Below are 20686 nucleotides of genomic sequence, written 5' to 3'. Positions count from 1 at the left end.
CCGGAGCCTGAGTCTGTTTCAAGCATGAATTTCATTCGTGTGGAGCCTCTTCAGTCTTTTGTCAATTGTTTCAACCGGTGAATTCTCGTTTGTTCGACATTCTTCATCTCTTTTTCTTCTACGATGGATTCAATTCAAGTTTTTTTCGGTGTTGATCGTATTCTTTCCCTTGGTTAAAGTGTTTTCCCTGTTCATTCGCCTCCCGCCAGTTTATCATTCCGGAGTTTGGAAGACATCTCAGGAGATTCGTCTATGTTCCAATTAATTCAAGGTTGTCACCTCATTCAAATATTTCAATGGTTCCGGTGCATCATCTATCTCTTCAACAATCCTTTCCAATGGTGTTTTCTTTTAGTGGGCCCTAACCCACATGTCTTTTCCCAGGATCTTACTTGACTCTTCTAATTATTCCGGAGCCATTCCTAATTCTTTTCGAGTTTGACGTAAGAATAAATTTCATCAGTCGGATGCCATCTCCAAGATCGCTTTCAAATTCTTTTCATCTTTGGTTCAACCCTTCCTCTTTTTCATTCTCCCGGAGTATCTCAGTACTTTTGGTGGTGTTTCTTGTCGTCATTTGAAGACTGAAGAAGAGTTTTCCCTCTAAATCCTGTCTGTTCTCTCGAAGATTCGTGGTTCTAGCTTCATGTTACCCTCTCGAATTATTCCATTTGTCAGATATTCCTTTTTCTCAACCATCCGGAGTATTTCAGGAGTTGATTTCTGTTTTGTTTCACCGGATGCCATCATTCGAGAAGAATTCTTCGTCCTCACAATTCAGCTACCGTTATGCAATTATCCCGGTGCATCTGTCAAAAATACTTTAATCAGCTTGCTATCTCTTCATTATTTTGCATCTAAATCCCCTCAAGCTTATTTGTTCTTCTAATTCTTCCCGGTGATTCATTCTCTTTCATCAGTCATTTTTGAATTCTTACGGTGGTTCATTCAAGATTCTTTTCCTTGATTATCATTTTAATTCATTCGTTGTTTCCAAGCCTACCGGTGGTTCATGAAGACCTTCTCAAGTTTGCGATATGTCACTTCTCAATCCTTTTCAACAAGAATAAGTAGCATGCAAAATCCGTTGCTTGTCACCAATTTAATTTGGTGAGGATAGTATAATGTAATTCTTATTCTTATTTCATCGTCGTCAAGTAATCCCTTCCTTCGGACTTTGTTCTTGATGAATAAATTCTAGTTCCAAGTGTTTTCACCTTTTCTTTTCCGGAGTTAAAAATTGCTTGGCCATTTCGTCAGAACCTCCATCTAAATCATCGCAAGGCTCATCTTATTCTTTCAGCCTTCATTCTATCTCATCATCTTTTTGTCACCGGAGTTCTTCATGGTGCTTCTTCATGATTTAATTCATTCTTCAAGTGTTCATCAAGATTCTTGTTAGAGGAGTTCAAGTATCTTTCCTTCTTTCCTCTCGAAGTGCAACTAATTCTCCGTATTCTTTTGAAGTGGAGTTTTGCAGTTCTTCGTTCTTCTCAGATATTCAACTCCATTCAATCCTTCCTTCTAAGTTCTTTTCATTCCATTCTTTCAATTCTTCCGGAGGCATTGCGTTGTTCATCTCATCAAGTGCCATCCCATCTTGTGAAGTTCATGTTCTATTCCTTCCATTTTTAGCCAGAGTGCTGCCTAAATTCTTCCATTCTTATTCCTTTTCTATCTTGTTCTAACCGGAGTGGTTTTAGAGTCTATCTTGTTTCCATGAGCATTTTATTCTCGTCATATTCGCCGTTCATCTTTTCTAACCGAGTGCTCTCGACTTTGTTCATCTTCTCTATTGCATTCTTCACCTCATCCTCTTTCTCTTCTGTCTCGTTCCTAAGATCTCGGGACGAGATCTCTTGTTAGTGGAGGAGAGTTGTAACGCCCCAGATCCGATGTGCCATGTGTCTTCCAGCTATTCGTCGTTGTTGCCATGTCATTGCTTGCGTGTTGCATTTTGCCATGCCATCATCTGCATTTCATCTGCATGCTTTTCAAAACCTGCATCCGTTCGGGTTCCCCTGGTTCTCTCCGTTGTCCATTCAGAGTCCAGCCACATTCGCACGCACCCGTCGCCCCTCTCAGACCTTGTTTTGTGAGCTGCCGAAAAATGTTCTCGGAATGGGCCGAGATTTGCCGAGTGGCCTTGGTATATCACCGGTAGACCGTCCGTCAAATTTCGTTCCATTTGGAGGTCGTTTGATGCCCCAACGGTTAACCGCATAGCCCGAAACCCCTCTCTCCTTGCAGCCCATCCCCTCTTCACCACAGCCCATGATCCCATCCAAACCCCCTCCATCCTCTCGGTCGTTCGATCGCGATCGTGTGGGCGAAAACCGCACCTCATTTGGACTCTCCTAGCTCCCTCTACCTATAAAAAGGCCTCTCTCCCCGAAATTTCAGCAAACCCTAGCCTTCTTCTTCCTCCGCGCGCCGGACACGACGGCCCGACGCCGGACACGTTCGATGCCGTCCTCTCGGCGAATCAGAGAGTGCCACATCACCTTCACCGCGTCATCCTCTCCCCTCAACCGCGCCGGGCCCTCCAGGACCCAGATCCGGCCCACCGTGGGCCACGACGGGCCCGAGCCGCGCCCCGCAGGCGCCGGAGCGCCCGAGTCCCGCTCGCCCGCTCTCCCTCGAGCACTCACCCCGAGATCCCGCAACCTCCCTCGTCGGGATCGGGCAGAGCCCGATCTTCCACGTCGCCGCCCTGCACCGGCCGGCCACCAGAGCCCGCCGCCGGCGAGCACCTCCGTCCAGGTCGTGCCGCCCGTGCCTCTCATCCCTCCTTCCATCCCGTGCTTCTCCCTCTCCCTCATGATCTCTCTCTCTCTGTCCCAAGCTCTGCAGGCCGCCATGGATAGCCGCCCCGATCTACGCGCTCGCGCTGCCCCAAGCCGCCCCATCGCCGGGAATGGGTTGCCCCGAGCCCGATCTACCCATTCACGGCCTCCCCGACCCTCGTCGGAGTCCCTCGTCGCCCCACCATCGCTGTTGACTTCCGCCGGAGGGGTTCTATACGAGGGAAGCAGCCAACCCCGACCTGCCAGTTTTTTTCGCGAGGTGAAAAAACGTCTCAAGTCCCCAGATTTTCATCTCCTGTGCACTTGTTTGACCTAACGTGACTTCCTGCTCGTAACTCCGTTTTGGATGTATGATATATCAAAATGTTCACTGTGAGATGCTCTTCATGTTCTTCCATTGTGCCATGCTTGTTTGAGTTCATCTTAATGCCCTAATCATCGTTGCAAGAGTGCTATATCATGTTAACTGCCGTCTGTTATCAGAATTTGGGGATTTGTCTTTTTAATTGCATTTTGTGCGTGCATCCTATGAGCTTGATGTCTACATGAGCTTTGAGCTACATCATGCCATATTTACAGTGGTGCAATTCATGTATTTTTGTGAGTCCTGTAGTGAGTGCATCAAGCTTGTGTAGTATGGTACTTGTTGTTACTGTTTTGCTAGGCTGAATCTGCTATATCATGATGCTATGTAAACCTGCTGCTACAAGTCATTCTATGCATAATCTGGAGATGTTCACTAAGGATGTTTTGTTATACATGTCATACTCTATCCATCCATGCCCTTGGTTGTATTTATAGCCTGCTGTAGCTTGTTGTAATCTTGCTCTCAACTTGCTAAGTAATGTTTCCGTCAGCCTGTTAACATTAAGTTCAGTTTTGCCATGTGTTTTGCTAGTGATCCATCCAACCTATGAACTTTGCCTTGCCATTCTTAGCTTAATAAATATGTCCTCTTACTGTTTGCCACCTTTTAATGCTATGTATTGCTCTGTGGTGAGTTGTACAAGCTCACCCACGTGCCTACTTATCGTTGTTCCTGCCATGTCTGAATCTGTCATATTACTTTCCATGTTTGTATGTATGCTACCATGTTTTCTGTTGATCTTTGGAATAAGTTCACTAAGGGAGCTTTGTTATTTTTCTTTAGTATTAACATGCCATGCCTTTGTTTGCCATGATAAGTTCCTGTAGCATGTTGTTTAATAGCTCTAAACATTGCAACCTGATGTTATTTCTGCCATGTCCAGAGATTTCTGCCAAGTCTGTGAATTTTTTATTATTTTCAATATTGCCATGTCCTTTTGAGCATGTTATATTGTTTTCTGGAGATATCTCAGTGTTCATGTTTTGTCATGCTTTACCTGTACATCATGTCCATGCCTTTTGTTTTCATGTTGAGGTTCTGTAGCATATTGTTTTGATGCTTGCAAGATGCCTAGTTGCTGTTTTGGACAACTTGTCCTTTAAACTTGTATAGTGTATGTGTTGAACCGTTGCTTCGTTTTGAGTGTGCTCTATATGAAACTTGCTTAGAATTGCATGTAGTTTCATCTTATGATGTTGCATCCATGTTTTGAGAACTTTTGCTTGATGTTTGAATGTATTTTGCATCAATGCCATGTTTAACTTGTTTTGCTCATATCTTCTAGGCCGTAGCTCCGAACTAAATGAACTTTATATGTTACTTGACTAGAATTTCGTGTAGATCATCTTGGTGCATCTTAACTTGCTGTTTAACAACTTGAACATAAGGTTTATTCAGATCTGGACCAGTTTCTAAATTTACATATGAGGACTTACCGGATTAGTTCTATGTTGTTACCGGCCTCATTTAAACTTGCTTTGATGTGTTGCTCTTGTATGCATCATCTCTTGCCATGAGTAGCCTCATCTAGCCTTTGTCATGCATCATACTTGGTTGAGCATCATGCCATGTCTATGTGTTGTGTGTTTACCTTGTTGTTTGCTTCTTTCGGGTTGTGGCCCTTCTCGTTAGTTCCTGTTTCGTTGCGATCGTGAGGATTCGTTCATCTACGTTTGGTTCGTCTTCGTGGCTTCATCTTCTTCATGGACTCATTCTTCTTCCTTGCGGGATTTCAGGCCAGATGACTGTCACCTTGGATCTCATTACTATCATTGCTATGCTAGTTGCTTCGTTCTATCGCTATGCTGTGCTACCTATCACTTGCTCTTCAAGCCTCCCAAATTTCCATGTGAGCCTCTAACCTTTTCACCCTTCCTAGCAAACCATTGCTTGGCTATGTTACCGCTTTGCTCATCCGCTCTTATAGCGTTGTTAGTTGTAGGTGAAGTTGAAGATTGCTCCATGATGGACATGATTATGTTGGGATATCACAATATCTCTTATTTAATTAATGCACCTATATACTTGGTAAAGGGTGGAAGGCTCGGACATATGCCTGGTGTTTTGTTCCACTCTTGCCGCCCTAATTTCCGTCATACCGGTGTTATGTTCCTTGATTTTGCGTTCCTTACGCGGTTGGCTGATTTATGGGACCCCCTTGACAATTCACTTTGAATAAAACTCCTCCAGCAAGGCCCAACTTTGGTTTTACCATTTGCCTACCTAAGCCTTTTTCCCTTGGGTTTCTGGAGCCCAAGGGTCATCTTTATTGAACCCCCCCGGGCCAGTGCTCCTTCGAGTGTTTTTCCAAAACGGGCAGACTACGGGGCCACCACGGGGCAACTCGAGGTCTGGTTTTACTCGTAGGCTGACCTATCCGTTGTGCCCTGAGAACGAGATATGTGCAACTCCTATCGGGATTTGTCGGCACATCGGGCGGCTTTGCTGGTCTTGTTTTACCATTGTCGAAATGTCTTGTAAACCGGGATTCCGAGACTGATCGGGTCTTCCTGGGAGAAGGAATATCCTTCATTGACCATGACAACTTGTGATGGGCTAAGTTGGGACACCCCTGCAGGGTATAAACTTTCGAGAGCCGTGCCCGCGGTTATATGGCAGATGGGAATTTGTTAATGTCCGGTTGTAGATAACTTGACACTTGACTTAATTAAAATGCATCAACCGCGTGTGTAGCCGTGATGGTCTCTTTTCGGCGGAGTCCGGGAAGTGAACACGGTTTTGGGTTATGTTTGACGTAAGTAGGAGTTCAGGATCACCTCTTGATCATTGCTAGCTTCATGACCATTCCGTTGCTTCTCTTCTCGCTCTCATTTGCGTATGTTAGCCACCATATCATGCTTAGTCGCTGCTGCAACCTCACCACTTATCCTTTCCATACCCTTTAAGCTTTGCTACTCTTGATACCCATGGTAATGGGATTGCTGAGTCCTCGTGGCTCACAGATTACTACAACAACAGTTGCAGGTGCAGGTTATGCGATGATCATGACGCGAGAGCGAAGCTTGCTTGCTTTGAGTTCTTCTTCTGCTTCTTCATCGATCAGGGGATAGGTTCCAGGTCAGCAGCCTGGGCTAGCAGGGTGGATGTCGGTTGAGTTTCTGTTTGTGTACCATTCGTAATTGGATGTTGATCTCTTGTATGATGTTGATGTATTCTTGGGGCGCTTGTGCCTTATGTATGTATCCCCAACTATTATGTAATGGTTCGATGTAATGATATCCACCTTGCAAAAGCGTCTCCAATATGCGCTCTTATCCTTGGTGGGACCTTCGAGTTCCTTTAGGATAGGGTCGCATATTGGGCGTGACACCACAGTGCTTGTCCTGCCTCATATGATGCATGTCAATATAGTGAACTTCCATGTAGAGGTTCTGCTTGGCCTTGATCACATCCAGATAGATCAGATTCTGCTGCTTGGTCCAGAAGAGATCATTGCCTCGCAAGTTAGCCCGGGGATTCAGATAGGGATTGAGCTTCCTTCGAATGACAAACTCGGCCTGGGGCATCTCATCCATGCCCGTGATGGGCTCCTTCTGCTTGTTGGCGGTGTGCTTGGTCCTGCGTTGGGAAGCAGATGACCCCTCTGGAGCTTCATCTGGGTTGCGCAACCGCTTTGACCCTTTGTCACGGCTGGGATTCGAGTGACGTGCAAGAGAATCGGAGCCACCACCTAGACACAAAACACAAGAACATGCACGGGAAACAAGACGGATCAATGCAAAAGACAAAGGCCAAAGCTGAAGGAAACAAATAAGCACGAGATATAGACATAAAAAGAGCGCTGGATGAATCTATGGTAGTACCGGGCCGGTGTACAGATGTAAAAAATTACATCCGCTCCAGCCGCGGTAGTACCGTGCCGGGGTGGCACGGTAGTACCGCGCCTGGGGCGGAAGTAATTTTTTACTTCTGGGCGCCAAGCGGTAGTACCGCACCAAGGTACGAAAGTGCCGCATGGCGCTAGATATAGGCGAGGCCGCGTGGAGCAGTAGTACCGCGTGGATTGAAAATCGCGGTAGAGAGTTATGGATCTGGATCTAGAACCTCCGCACGACAACATCGGTACTACCGTTGATCAACCAGAACTATTTTGACTATCCAAAGAGCATGCTTACTACACTACCATGCTCCTACGAATCCCTCTTGCACAGATTTAGCCAAAAATCTCAAGAACACCACATGCATCTCCCCAAGACCTAAAAGCACATGGAAGGACGAAAAGGAGAGGAACTTGGGGAAAAACCTTGGTCCATGGCAAGAGGGCGAGGTGGGGAACGATCCCACCGGTTGGAATCCGAGGAGAGCGGTCGGAGACGGAGATCCGGCGCCGTTCTTGGGCAGGAGAGCGAGAGATGGGGTGGGGAATAGAGATGAATGGGTATGGGGGAGTTAGAACTCCCCCTGTCCTGCTCTTAACCCCCACCTGCTCGCGTGGGCGCGAAAGTACCGCGGGTCATCGCGGTAGTACCGCTCTTCTAGCGGCAGCAAAAAATTACCACCGTGATGGTAGTGGTAGTACCGTGCCCCTGGGAGGCAACTGAGCAAGCGCAAAGCTACCAACTCCTGCGGTAGTACCGTGGCCTGCCACGGTATTACCGTGGCCCAAGAAAGTGCAAGTTTCACACAAGAGCAAAAGCAAACCAACCTTCGGAAACACCGAATAGAAAAGAGGCGAATACAAACGACGACACAAACTCGCACAGGGAAGAGGAAAGCACAAGACAACGAAGACCAACCACGAGACACAACCTCTCTAAGGAGAGGGTGGTGGCCGGATCCACCTATGTTTGAGTCAATTGGTATGGCACCGCGAAGAATTATCCTTGGGGCCATGACCAAAACTCGTCTTTGAAGCACAAGTACCATCAAAGATGGCTAATGTGAAAGAGTTGATCAATTTATGCATAATGGGGGGAGGGAGAGTTCATTGAGAGAACAACACTCCCCCTATGTCCATGCCTACACCTAAACTAGACAACAAGTTGAGTGTGGTGGGAGGTGCAAGGGTTCAAGTCACATTGCTCGAATCAATGATATTTAGCTCATGCCTTAACTCGCGAAATCTTGCTTCATCCAAGGGCTTTGTGAAAATATCTGCAAGGTTATCATGAGTGTTGACATACTTGAGCTCGATCTCCCCTCGCCTAATATGATATCGGATGAAGTGATACCGAATCTCAATATGCTCCGTCTTGAAGTGTTGCACCGGGCTGAGAGAAATCTTGATGGCACTTTCATTGTCACACCAAAGAGGCACTTTGTCACAAATGACACCGTAATCCTTTAAAGTTTGCCTCATCCATAGGAGTTGTGCACAACAACTACCTAGTGCCACATATTCCACTTCGGTGGACGAGAGAGACACACAACTTTGCTTCTTGGAAGACCAACTTACCAAAGAGCAACCCAGAAATTGGCACCCTCCAGAAGTGGACTTCCTATCCACTTTGTCTCCCGCCCAATCGGAATCCGAAAATCCTTCAAGCTTGAAGTTTGCTCCTCTTGGGTAGCATAAGCCAAAGTTTGGGGTATGAGCCAAATATCGAAAGATTCGCTTGACCGCCACATAGTGACTTTCCTTTGGTGCGGCTTGAAACCGTGCACATATTCCCACACTCAACATGATATCCAGTCTAGATGCACAAAGGTAAAGCAAGGAGCCAATCATGGAGCGATATACCTTTTGATCCACCGCTTTACCATTGGGATCAATGTCAAGTTGGCACTTGATAGGCATTGGAGTAGAAGCCGGCTTGACATCACTTAGGTTGAATCTTTTGAGCATGTCTTGAGTGTATTTGGCTTGGTTGATGAAGGTACCTTCTCTTCTTTACTTGATATCGAAACCAAGGAAGAAATCCAACTCTCCCATCGAAGACATCTTGAACTTAGAGGTCATGAGAGCGGCAAATTCCTCATTGAAAACTTTGTTAGGGGAACCAAAGATAATATCATCAACATATAGTTGGCATACAAACAACTCCCCTTTGACCTTCTTAGTAAAAAGAGTGGGATCGATTTTCCCAACCTCAAATCCATGATCTTGTAACAACTCGGTAAGGTGGTCGTACCACGCACGTGGGGCTTGCTTAAGGCCATAGAGTGCCTTATCGAGTTGATACACATGATCCGGGAAGTAGGGATCCTCGAACCCGGGGGGTTGCTTGACATAAACCAACTCATTAATAGGACCATTAAGAAAAGCACTCTTCACATCCATTTGTTGTAACTTAAAGTTGTGATGGGAAGCATAAGCAATCAACAAACGAATGGATTCAAGGCGAGCAACGGGAGCAAAGGTTTCACCGTAGTCGATACCCTCGACTTGGGAGTAGCCTTGTGCTACTAATATTGCCTTGTTGCGAATGATGTTCCCATGAGCATCTTGCTTGTTCTTGAATATCCACTTGGTTCCAATGACGTTGTGGTTCCCCGGCGGCCTTGGCACCAATCTCCACACCTTGTTGTACTCGAAGTTATTGAGTTCTTCATGCATGGCATTGAGCCAATCCGGATCTTCGAGCGCCTCATAGACCTTTTGGGGTTCAACACAAGAGACAAACGCGTGATGTTCACAATAGTTTGCTAATTATCTACGAGTGCTTAACCCCTTTCTTAGGCTACCAACCACATTCTCCATGAGATGACCTTTGGTGGTGAGCTTGGAAGCAATCTTCGCGACACGATGCTCTAATTCCTCCTCGCATGTGGAAGGAGGAGGGTTAACTTGATTATCTTGAGCGCCGTCTTGAGCTTGTTCTAGATCTTGAGCTTGCTCTTGATCTTGAACTTGCTCGAGGGGGAGAACTTTACCTTGGGCATTGTCGGTGTCAAAACCGGCGGATCTCGGGTAGGGGGTCCCGAACTGTGCATCTAGGCGGATGGTAACAGGAGACAAGGGACACGATGTTTTTACCCAGGTTCGGGCCCTCTCGATGGAGGTAAAACCCTACTCCTGCTTGATTGATATTGATGATATGGGTAGTACAAGAGTGGATCTACCACGAGATCAAGGAGGCTAAACCCTAGAAGCTAGCCTATGGTATGATTGTTGTAATGGTTGTCGTCCTACGGACTCCGGTTTATATAGACACCGGAGAGGGCTAGGTTACACAGAGTCAGTTACAATGGTAGGAGATCTACATATCCGTATTGCCAAGCTTGCCTTCCACGCCAAGGAAAGTCCCATCCGGACACGGGACGGAGTCTTCAATCTTGTATCTTCATAGTCTTGGAGTCCGGCCGATGATGATAGTCCGGCTATCCGGACACCCCCTAGTCCAGGACTCCCTCAGTAGCCCCTGAACCAGGCTTCAATGACGACGAGTCCGGCGCGCATATTGTCTACGGCATTGCAAGGCGGGTTCCTCCTCTGAATAATCCATAGAAGATTGTGAACGCCAGGATAGTGTCCGGCTCTGTAAAATAAATTCCACATACCACCGTAGAGAGAATAATATTTACACAAGTTCAATCTGCTGACGTACTTTGTGGCGTGATGTCACACCACTACGAAGCCTTTACTTGAATCATTTTTATTATAACACCTCAGCGCGTTTAGCGAAGCGGTTTCCTTGGCACGTCTTGTCGAAGCAGAGATCGTGTTCCCCTTATTCCGGGATTCCCATCAATACGGACGTGGGTAACCCAACCGTGCCCGTTGCCACGCCTCCTCCATCGAAGGTGAGTTCCAAACGGTTACGGGGACGGCTCTTGGTATTCTCCCTCTTTATAATGAGATCAAGGCTCGTTTCTTTTCTTCAATCCTCAATCGAATCCTCCCCTCGCCCCGATCCCCAACACTCAGGGCTCCAGATTCGAGCGCTTCGGAACTTCGACAATGTCCGGCTCCGACTTGCAGGGCCGGTGGATGCCCTCCTCCATCACGGAGGAGGACGTGCTAAAGCTGAGAGAAGCCAGGTACTTAACCTACGAGATTTCACATAGGCTTCCTGCCCAAGGGCAAGTCATTCCTACTCCCGAGCCAGGCGAGAGCGTCGTGTTTGTGTCTCACCTCCGTCGGGGTTTAGGCTTCCCGATAGATCCCTTCGTGAGGGGGCTCATGTTTTACTATGGATTGGAATTCCACGACTTGGCTCCGGAGTCCATCCTCCACATCTCATCATTCATTGTCGTCTGCGAAGCCTTCCTCCACACTACCCCTCACTTCGGTTTGTGGCTCAAAACCTCCAACGTGGAGCCGAAGATGATCGAGGGGCGTCAAGCAGAGTGCGGCGGGGCGGTTGTAAGCAAGAGGGCCGATGCTCCATGGCCCAAGGGCTCTTTCCAGGAGGAGCTCGGTTTGTGGCAACAGGAGTGGTTCTATATTACTGCTCCCAGGGGCAGCAGGCAGAAGCCGCCGCCCGTCTTTCGCTCGGGCCCTCCACAACGGCTGATGTCATGGGTTAACAAAGGGCTTAACTGGGGGCCGTCAAAGGACGTACCCCTATTGCAGGGCCAGATTCGAGACCTCCAAGAGAGGGAGATCAATCTGGTCATAGTGATGTAGGTTATGCTGATTCGGTGTCTTCTGCCGTGCAAACGTCGCCCCTCCGCCTGTGGGAATTCAATCCAGAGGGGCCACGAGCTCTCCAACACTTCATGGGTACGACACCCGTGGAGATGTACAAATTGTTCTTCGGATCACAAGAAGTGTGTCCGGAATTGACCGAGGATGCCGGCCTAAGCTGCAATCGCCCGGATGCTCAGGTAAGTAGCCCTGTGTCGGGACATACCGTTTGTTTGCATATTCTTGGATTTGCCTTTTAACCAATCGTCCTTTGAACAGGAGTGGATAGCGCAAGCAAAACTGATACGGTGTCCGCCCCCCCTCCCGGAGACCGCGTCGGATTCAGTGTTGATCAAGATGCTGGAGGTTGCGCCTCTAGAGGAGGGCGTAGGGGAAAACAGAGAAACTACCGCCTCTACTAAGGAGGCTTTCGAGAAAGGGGGGATCGAGAATCCCTCCTTCCAGGGGGAGAAGAGGACCGCTTCCAAAGATCCGGAGGCTAAGGCCTCAAAGCGGGGGAAGAGATCTTCACCAGAGGGTCCTATGCCAGGGGAAACCCCGGCCGCACTATCTCCCCTAAGGAATCAGCCCTCCAGCGAGCCGTAAGTAGAAAAAAGGGAGTTTTGTAATAAGAGATATCCCTATTTTTGCTTCTGAGGATAACCGAAGTTTTTATCTTGTAGTTCGGATCTTCGCCCTTCTCAGCTGAGCTCGTCTTCGGGGGACCTTCGTCCGGAGATGATGGAGAGCGAGACGCCTCCATCTGCCACGCCATCAGGCGGGGCGGACGACCCTGAAGTGTCGTCGCGGAGGGTCTCCCCAAGTCTGGCGGGGCCGGAGAGTTCGGCACCTACTGGTGTACGGCCGGGGGAGCTGAAGGATCTGCTCGAGAGGGCGTCTATCTCAGAAGGTCACCGTACATTGATGAGTACGGTGATTGAAAGAATTTCATCCGCCGAGGGCGGGTTGCATGATGCCGTCAGAAGTTTGCTGGCGGGGTTTGAGGTACATAAAAATGACATACCTTTTGACAGTTTTACACATAAAGTGCGCCCTATATAGATAGTAGCCCCTGAGACTCGGTATGTTGTCAAAAGCGACAGCGTGCCGAGGATCATAATCTCAGGTATTAATTGTCGCCTTTCCTATGCAGGTGGCGGATAGTCCGGTGGCCAGCCGGACTGATGGAGTTGCCGAACTAAAGCGGCAACTCGACGTTGCGGATGCGGACATCGCGCTGGTCAATAAACGACTTGACGAGTCACAAGGTAGGTTGTTTCTCCGTGGTCACCTAGTAAGGGAGCTGATGCCCACTCCTTACAACATGTATGCTTAATGCAGATGGTGCCGCTGCTGTGGAGGACCTTCGGGCAGAGCTTGCTCGAGCCAAGGAGCAGGCCAGAAGGAGTGATGAGGCTGCCTCGAAGGCAGCTGAAGAGCTAGAAGCTGAAAGGGCTGCTCACTGCCGAAGCAGGGAGGAGATGGCCGGAGTGGCCGTGAAGCTGAAGGATGTTACCGACCGCTATGAGGTTCTTGAAAAAGAACACCGAGCGGAGCAAGAAGACCTGAAGAAGGCCACCGCCGAAGCCAAGGATGCCCGTTCTGCAATGAGGGCTATAAAGGAGGAGCTGCGTCAGGCCGGAGACATTGCGGCTGACAAACCCTTTCTGCTGCGCAGGAAGTTCACAGATCAGAAGTATGCTCAGCTTGGCCAGCTGTGGGGTCCGGAGGATCCTTATCTGGATTTGGCGGCGAGTGCGGCGGATGCGGTTGTGCACTTCCGAAGTCAAAAGGATCACGAGATGGAAGAGCTTTTTTGGTCTCAATTCCACAGTCCGGAGTGTTCACTTCCGTTGACCGATCGGTTGGCTGAGTGGGCTGAGCTGAATAGATTGTTCGGATTTGCCATGACGGATGTAGTGGCTCATCTGTGGCCGGATAGGCCCAAGCCAAAGAGTTATTTTGGCTTATTGCAGCAATTCCTTGGGGCGGTGCCGCATATCAAGGCGATGAAGCGGTCGGCATGCATAGAGGGTGCACGGATGGCCCTCGCCCGTGTGAAGACATACTGGACGGAGATGGATGCCACCGATGTTGCAACCCGGGGTTCGGACGAGAGCCGGTTACCCGCCGAGCACTATTTTGGGGAAGTCCTGCAGGGTGCTTGTGTAATAGAGTCGCAATGCTCAAAAAATGTCATGTTCAAATGATCTTTATGATTTGTAAAACGATATTCATAATATAAGTGCTTTTTATACTTGTGCGTTCAAGTATTGAAATATCTCCTGTGCGGCCGTTATTGTATACTTGTGTATAACCTGAAAGATGGCAGTCTTCGGCTTCATCCCCCACGCACATGGTGCGGGGGTGTTTGCAAAATAGCGCATTTTCACACTTAATCCAACATCTTGGTCCTGTGAAGGAGGTGGTAGCGTAGCAAACGAGGCAACCGGACTATAATGCTTTATCACTTTCACTTAGCCATAGGAGTTCGAAGGTGGGGCTACAATATAGCCCCTAGGGGCACCGCGCTCTCCGAATTCGGGGCACGTATGTGCCTGACCGGGAAATGGTCCTTCGTCAAAGCGAGGGAATGCTAGACATTCCGGTAGTCGATCGAGTGGTTGACCAGTCTCTCGCTGTATCATGACAGTCAGTTTTCGGCTTTCTCTACTGAGGTGCCCGCCCGGCCGAACCGGGGCACAATCGCAGTAGTTCTCCTGGTGCCACGTTAGCCGATGATACGGAACGTAAGGCAGCAAAACACAGGAGCCGGGCAAACCCAACATTTGACCAAAGACATGATTCGGAGCTGATGCATATAAGGCCTAACTCGAGACGCCGAACACTCCCTAAGGTGTTCGGTCTTTATGATAACGAGCAGAACAATGCCCTAAGCCCCTAATGTCCAGGTACGGGCAAAAATTTCTGACGCGGCCGATGCCAAAACGCCAGCCTCGTCATCGGTTATGGTGAAAAACCGGGGGATGTGAATCAACAAGAGACAGTAAGAAAGGTTTACGCAGGGTCTTAATCTGAAAAGAATCCTTGCAATGGATCCCTGCTGCACGTCTGCGCCTGTGTCTCCGTTGTGCTGTATCCTGGACGGGTGTAGCACGCTGTTCATCTGTAAAAGAGAAGAACTTAGTTTGGAAAGATATCGTGCGAGCAATGTATTAAAATAGAGCATGAAAAAGAAATGAATGAAGTTGAGCTTTTATTGGTTCTCATTGTTCATGCTCACAGCCCCTTGTAAAGGGGTGTGCGGTTAGGAAGCCCCTAGTTTATTTTAGCCGGACTCGCCTAGCCGTGTCCGGGGTCTTAAGCGACCTTTCAAAGAGATAATGCCGCGTGGACCGGGCATTTTAAGTGTAAGAGACGCGTAATGCGTTATTGCGTTAAAGCGGGCGAAAGCTTCACGTCCCAATAGTGCTTGATGGCTACTTTTGAATGGGGCGATATGGAAGATTAGCTTTTCACGACGGAAGTTATCGGATGAACCAAACACAACTTCTAGTAGTAAGGAGCCCGTGCAATTGGTGTAAGGGCCTGGCGTCACTCCTTTGAAGGAAGTGCTGCTATGGCGAATTTTAGTAGGGTCTATCCCCAACTTGCGGATTGTGTCTGGATATAGCAGGTTTAAATCGCTGCCGCCATCCATTAGGACTTGTGTAAATTGTAGTCCATCAATTATAGGATCCAATATCAGAGCAGTCCATCCTGCGTTTCGAATACTTCTGGAGTAATCCAGGTGGTCGAAAGTAATTGGTTTTGACATCCAATCTCGGGATTCCGCTCGAGTGGACCGTACAACATGCGCTTTGGCAGGTGCCGCCCTATTTTTCCTTGTTATCACTTGAAGTGAATTCACTGTTTTGACCTGTTGTGGGAAGTTCTTTTGTTGTCCGGCGCTCTGCTTGTGGGGTTCGTCATCGTCCTCGCTCAGTGTGTCGAGCCCCTTGTGTTCGGCGTTAAGTCGTCCGGACTACTTGAAGACCCAACAATCTCTGTGGGTGTGGTTTGCGGGCTTCCCGGGGGTACTATGAATTTGGCATATCCTATCCAAGATTTTGTTTAGGTTGGATAGCTCGTCACTGTTGTCCTTAATAGGCAGTGTTTTGCTATTCGGCCGAGAGCTTTTGAATCCGGCGTTGACCGCCGTGTTCTTTGGGCCATTTTCCTTATTCCGGCGCTGATCTTTTCTGCGTCGTGATTTCCCATTTCCATCTCTAACCCCGGATGTACTCGGGTCGCTGGTACTGCATCTTGCCAGCCAGCTATCTTCTCCCATGCAAAAGCGGGTCATGAGGCTCGTTAGCGTGGCCATTGTTCTTGGTTTTTCCTGGCCGAGGTGTCTGGCGAGCCATTCGTCTCGGACGTTATGTTTAAAAGCTGCTAAGGCTTCAGCATCCGGACAGTCGACTATTTGGTTCTTTTTGGTGAGGAACCTGTTCCAGAATTTGCGCGCTGACTCTCCGGGCTGTTGAGTTATGTGACTTAAATCGTCTGCATCCGGAGGGTGGACATAAGTCCCCTGAAAATTTGCTCTAAACGCATCCTCGAGCTCTTCCCAACTTCCAATGGTATTTTCTGGGAGGCTTTTGAGCCAATGCCGAGCTAGCCCTTTGAGCTTGAGGGGTAGGTATTTTATGGCATGGAGATCATCTCCTCTTGCCATGTGTATGTGTAGGATGTAATCCTCAATCCACACTCTGGGGTCTGTTGTTCCGTCATATGCCTCTATGTTTACGGGTTTGAATCCCACTGGAAATTCATGATCCAGTACCTCATCGGTGAAACATAGTGGGTGTGCGGCGCCCCTGTATTTAGGTGTGCCGTTATCTTCGAACACTCGGCGTGTTGTGTTGCTCTCTGGAGCCCTCTTTTTTGGCCCGTAAATGGACCTGACCGGGCCATCCATTTTGCGAGGATCTTTATGTGTATCATGTGCCGGCTTGTGTGCGGCACCGCTTGCCGTTCTTAGCCTGTCATCTGGTCGTCTATCCGGCCAGGCGGCCTCTTTGCTTTTTGATTGTGGTGGCTCTACGGCCTCCTCGTCGAATTCGGGCAACAGCTTGCGCTTCGGGTAGCTCTTTGCTTGATGACTATTGCCGTATTTGTCTGCGGTCTTGAGTACTTTGTTCCATCTCATTCTGAGTACGTCTTCCGCTGTTTTGAGCTTCCGCTTCTGCTTCTTCAAACTTCTTGTAGTGGCGACGAGCCTTTTGTGAAGGCTCTTATGCTCTGGTGATGTGTCCGGCGTGAGATCGTCTGGACTGTTGTTTTCGCCGGGGATGGGTTGCTTGTCCAATTCATCCTGTTCGGATGGTTGCTTGGTTGTATGTTCGTCCTCCACTGGTTCGCCCTGCTCTATGGCTGGGTCGTTATGGGTGCTGTTGTTGTCGAGGCGGGACTTCGGGCGGCGCTTGCGTCGCCGTTTTGGTTGCTTCGCCGAGTCCCGTTGTTCCTCGTTATCGCTTCCTTTTGGTGTATCCACCATGTATATGTCATGAGTTGAGGTGGCTTTCCAGTGCCCTGTAGGCGCTGGTTCTTGGTCGTCTCCGGCATCGTCGTCCATACCGTCGATGTCTTCGGAGTCGAAGTCTAGCATGTCGGTTAAATCATCGCAGTGGCTACAAAGTGGGTGGTGGGTGGGCTTTGAATTTCTTCGTCGTCCGCATCCCAACCGTCCTGACCGCAGTTCAGCCAGGGCTCTCCTGATAGCGAGAGACACTTTAGCGAATTCAGGATGTCGCCAAAAGGTGAGTGTTGAAAGATGTCCGCAGCGGTGAACTCCATGATCGGCGCCCAATCGGATTCGATTGGAGGGGGCGCGGGAGGTTCGGAGTCCGGCACCTCGGAGTCACTAGCCTCATGAGGGACAAAGTCAGTATTCGGCTCTATCGCCGTAGAGGTTGCAGCCCTTGAGGCGGTGTCTAGCCACCCGTCCTCGATCTGCACGGTCGGCTCCGAATTAAGGGTCGGAGCGGACTCATGTGCGACCTCCAGGGCACTGTCCGGCAGCAGAGTTAAATCATGCCCTTTGTGACAGTGCGGCGCGCTCGGCCGTGGCTCGAATCCGTCGAAGATCAAGTCTCCGCGGATGTCGGCCGTGAAGTTCAGGCTTCCAAATCTGACCTGGTGGCCAGGGGCGTAGCTTTCAATCTGCTCCAGATGGCCAAGCGAATTGGCCCGCAGTGCAAAGCCGCCGAATACGAAGATCTGTCCGGGGAGAAAAGTCTCACCCTGGACCGCGTCGTTGTTGATGATCGAAGGAGCCATCAAGCCTATCGATGACGACACAGATGAACTCTCAATGAAAGCACCAATGTCGGTGTCAAAACCGGCGGATCTCGGGTAGGGGGTCCTGAACTGTGCGTCTAGGCGGATGGTAACAGGAGACAAGGGACACGATGTTTTTACCCAGGTTCGGGCCCTCTCGATGGAGGTAAAACCCTACTCCTACTTGATTGATATTGATGATATGGGTAGTACAAGAGTGGATCTACCACGAGATCAAGGAGGCTAAACCCTAGAAGCTAGCCTATGGTATGATTGTTGTAATGGTTGTCGTCCTACGGACCAAAACCCTCCGGTTTATATAGACACCGGAGAGGGCTAGGGTTACACAGAGTCGGTTACAATGGTAGGAGATCTACATATCCGTATTGCCAAGCTTGCCTTCCACGCCAAGGAAAGTCCCATCCGGACACGGGACGAAGTCTTCAATCTTGTATCTTCATAGTCTTGGAGTCCGGCCGATGATGATAGTCCGGCTATCCGGACACCCCCTAGTCCAGGACTCCCTCAGGCATCATTTGGTGGTTCACCACCATCTTGTGGTTGATCTTTCCCTTGGTCTTGTTCACGAGGTTGAGGGCCTTCACTTTGTTCTTCGGAAGCGTGTGGGTCTTGGGGAGGTGATGGCTCCACTTGAGTGGAGCATTGTCCTTCTCCTTCGGCCATAAGGGGTTCCTCAATGGGTAGAATATGACCAATACCCATTCTTCTTATGGCTTGGGGAGGAATTTCATCACCTACATCACAAGTACCACTTTGCTCCACTTGGGAGCCGTTATTTTCGTCAATCTCCATGTTACACGTCTCCTCAATGAGTCTGGTGGACTTGTTGAGGACACGATAAGCATAAGAGTTTGAAGCATAACCAACAAATATGCCCTCATAAGCTCTAGTCTCAAATTTAGACAAACGAACACCTTTCTTGAGAATGAAACACTTACACCCGAACACCCGGAAGTACTTCAGGTTGGGCTTGTTACCGGTGAGTATTTCATAAGGAGTCTTGTTCAAGCCTTTGCGGAGATAGAGCCGATTGGATGCATGACATGCTGTGTTGATGGCTTCAGCCCAAAAGTTGTATGGAGACTTGAACTCCGCCGTCATGGTCCTTGCCGCATCCATCAACGTCCGGTTCTTCCTCTTCGCAACACCATTTTGTTGAGGGGTATATGGTGCAGCATATTGATGCTTGATCCCCTCATCACTAAGAAACTCATCCAAGGTGTAGTTCTTGAACTCGGTGCCGTTGTCACTTCTTATTGTTAAGATTTTTGAATCATGTTGACGTTGAGCTTCATTTGTAAAGTCGATGATGGTTTGTTGAGTCTCACTCTTCCTCTTGAAGAAGTAAACCCAAGTGTATCTTGAATAATCATCCACAATCACCAAGCAATACTTTCTACCTCCAAGACTATCAAAGGATGGAGGCCCAAAGAGAGCCATGTGAAGGAGCTCCAAGGGTCTCATCGGGTAGATGATGGTCGTGGGAGGGTGAGCCTTCTCATGAAGCTTTCCTTCAATGCAAGCACTGCAAGCACGATCTTTGGCAAAACTAGCATTTGTTAGTCCACGGACATGGTCCCCCTTCAGAAGACTTTGCAAAGATCTCATATTGACGTGGGCTAAACAGCGATGCCAAAGCCATCCCGCATCAACTTTAGCCATTAGGCATGTCGCGGTCTTAGTGGGTTGCTCCGAAAAGTTAATCACATAAAGACCATTCTCGACATGCCCAACAAAGGCTACTTTAAGAGTCTTGCTCCACAAGAGGGCCACGATATCAATATCAAAGAAAGTGGCAAAGCCCATGAGTGCAAGTTGACGAACGGAAAGAAGATTGAATGCAAGGGACTCAACAAGCATGACTTTCTCGATTGTTAGATCATGAGAAATGACAACCTTGCCAAGACCCAATACCTTAGAAGACGAGGCATCACCCCACTCGACATTGGTGGGCATAGAAGGAATCTTGTGCATGTCCACCACCAAGTCCTTGCTTCTGGTCATATGATTCGTTGCTCCACTATTAAGCAACCATGATCCCCCACCGGAAGCAAACACCTACACGAGATCAATGCTTGGTTTTAGGTACCCATTTTTTAATGGGTCCTTTAATGTTAGTAACAAGGGTCTTAGGAACCCAAATAGACCATTCAATGTACTCATAAGGAGAACCAACACATTTAGCATAAACATGCCCATCACTAGCACAACACAACACATAAGAAGGGTTAAAGTCACCGGCTTTGTTGGAGGAGGTGGTTTTGCCCTTTTTGACATCAACACCCTTCACATTTTTCTTCTTCTCCTTAGGAGCACCCTCTCCCTCTTTCACAAAAGTTTGCTTGAGAGGAGGAGGTCGTTTGGTCTTGTCGTTCTTCTTCTTGTTCTTGGACTTGGGTGCGAACCCAATTCCCTCCTTGGCCACAACTTCCTTTTGATTGCTCAAAAGGTCGTTGAGGTTCTTCTCACCTTGAATGCATGTCACAAGGCCTTTCTCAAGTTGATCCTTCAACTTGGCATTCTCCTCCACAAGATGCACATGCTCACAACACGGGTTAGTGGCATATGCATTATCAATTAAAACCATATGAGGAAAGGTGGCCTTTTCCTTGGTTAGCTTAACTTGGAGTTGAGCATGAGACTCCTTGAGGTTAGCATGAGCACCCTTCAAGACCTTGT

The sequence above is a fragment of the Triticum dicoccoides genome, chromosome 3B (assembly GCF_002162155.2).
Source record: "Triticum dicoccoides isolate Atlit2015 ecotype Zavitan chromosome 3B, WEW_v2.0, whole genome shotgun sequence".
Taxonomy (NCBI): domain Eukaryota; kingdom Viridiplantae; phylum Streptophyta; class Magnoliopsida; order Poales; family Poaceae; genus Triticum; species Triticum dicoccoides.
The sequence above is the reverse complement of the archived record's forward strand: the minus strand, read 5'-3'. Positions refer to the sequence as shown.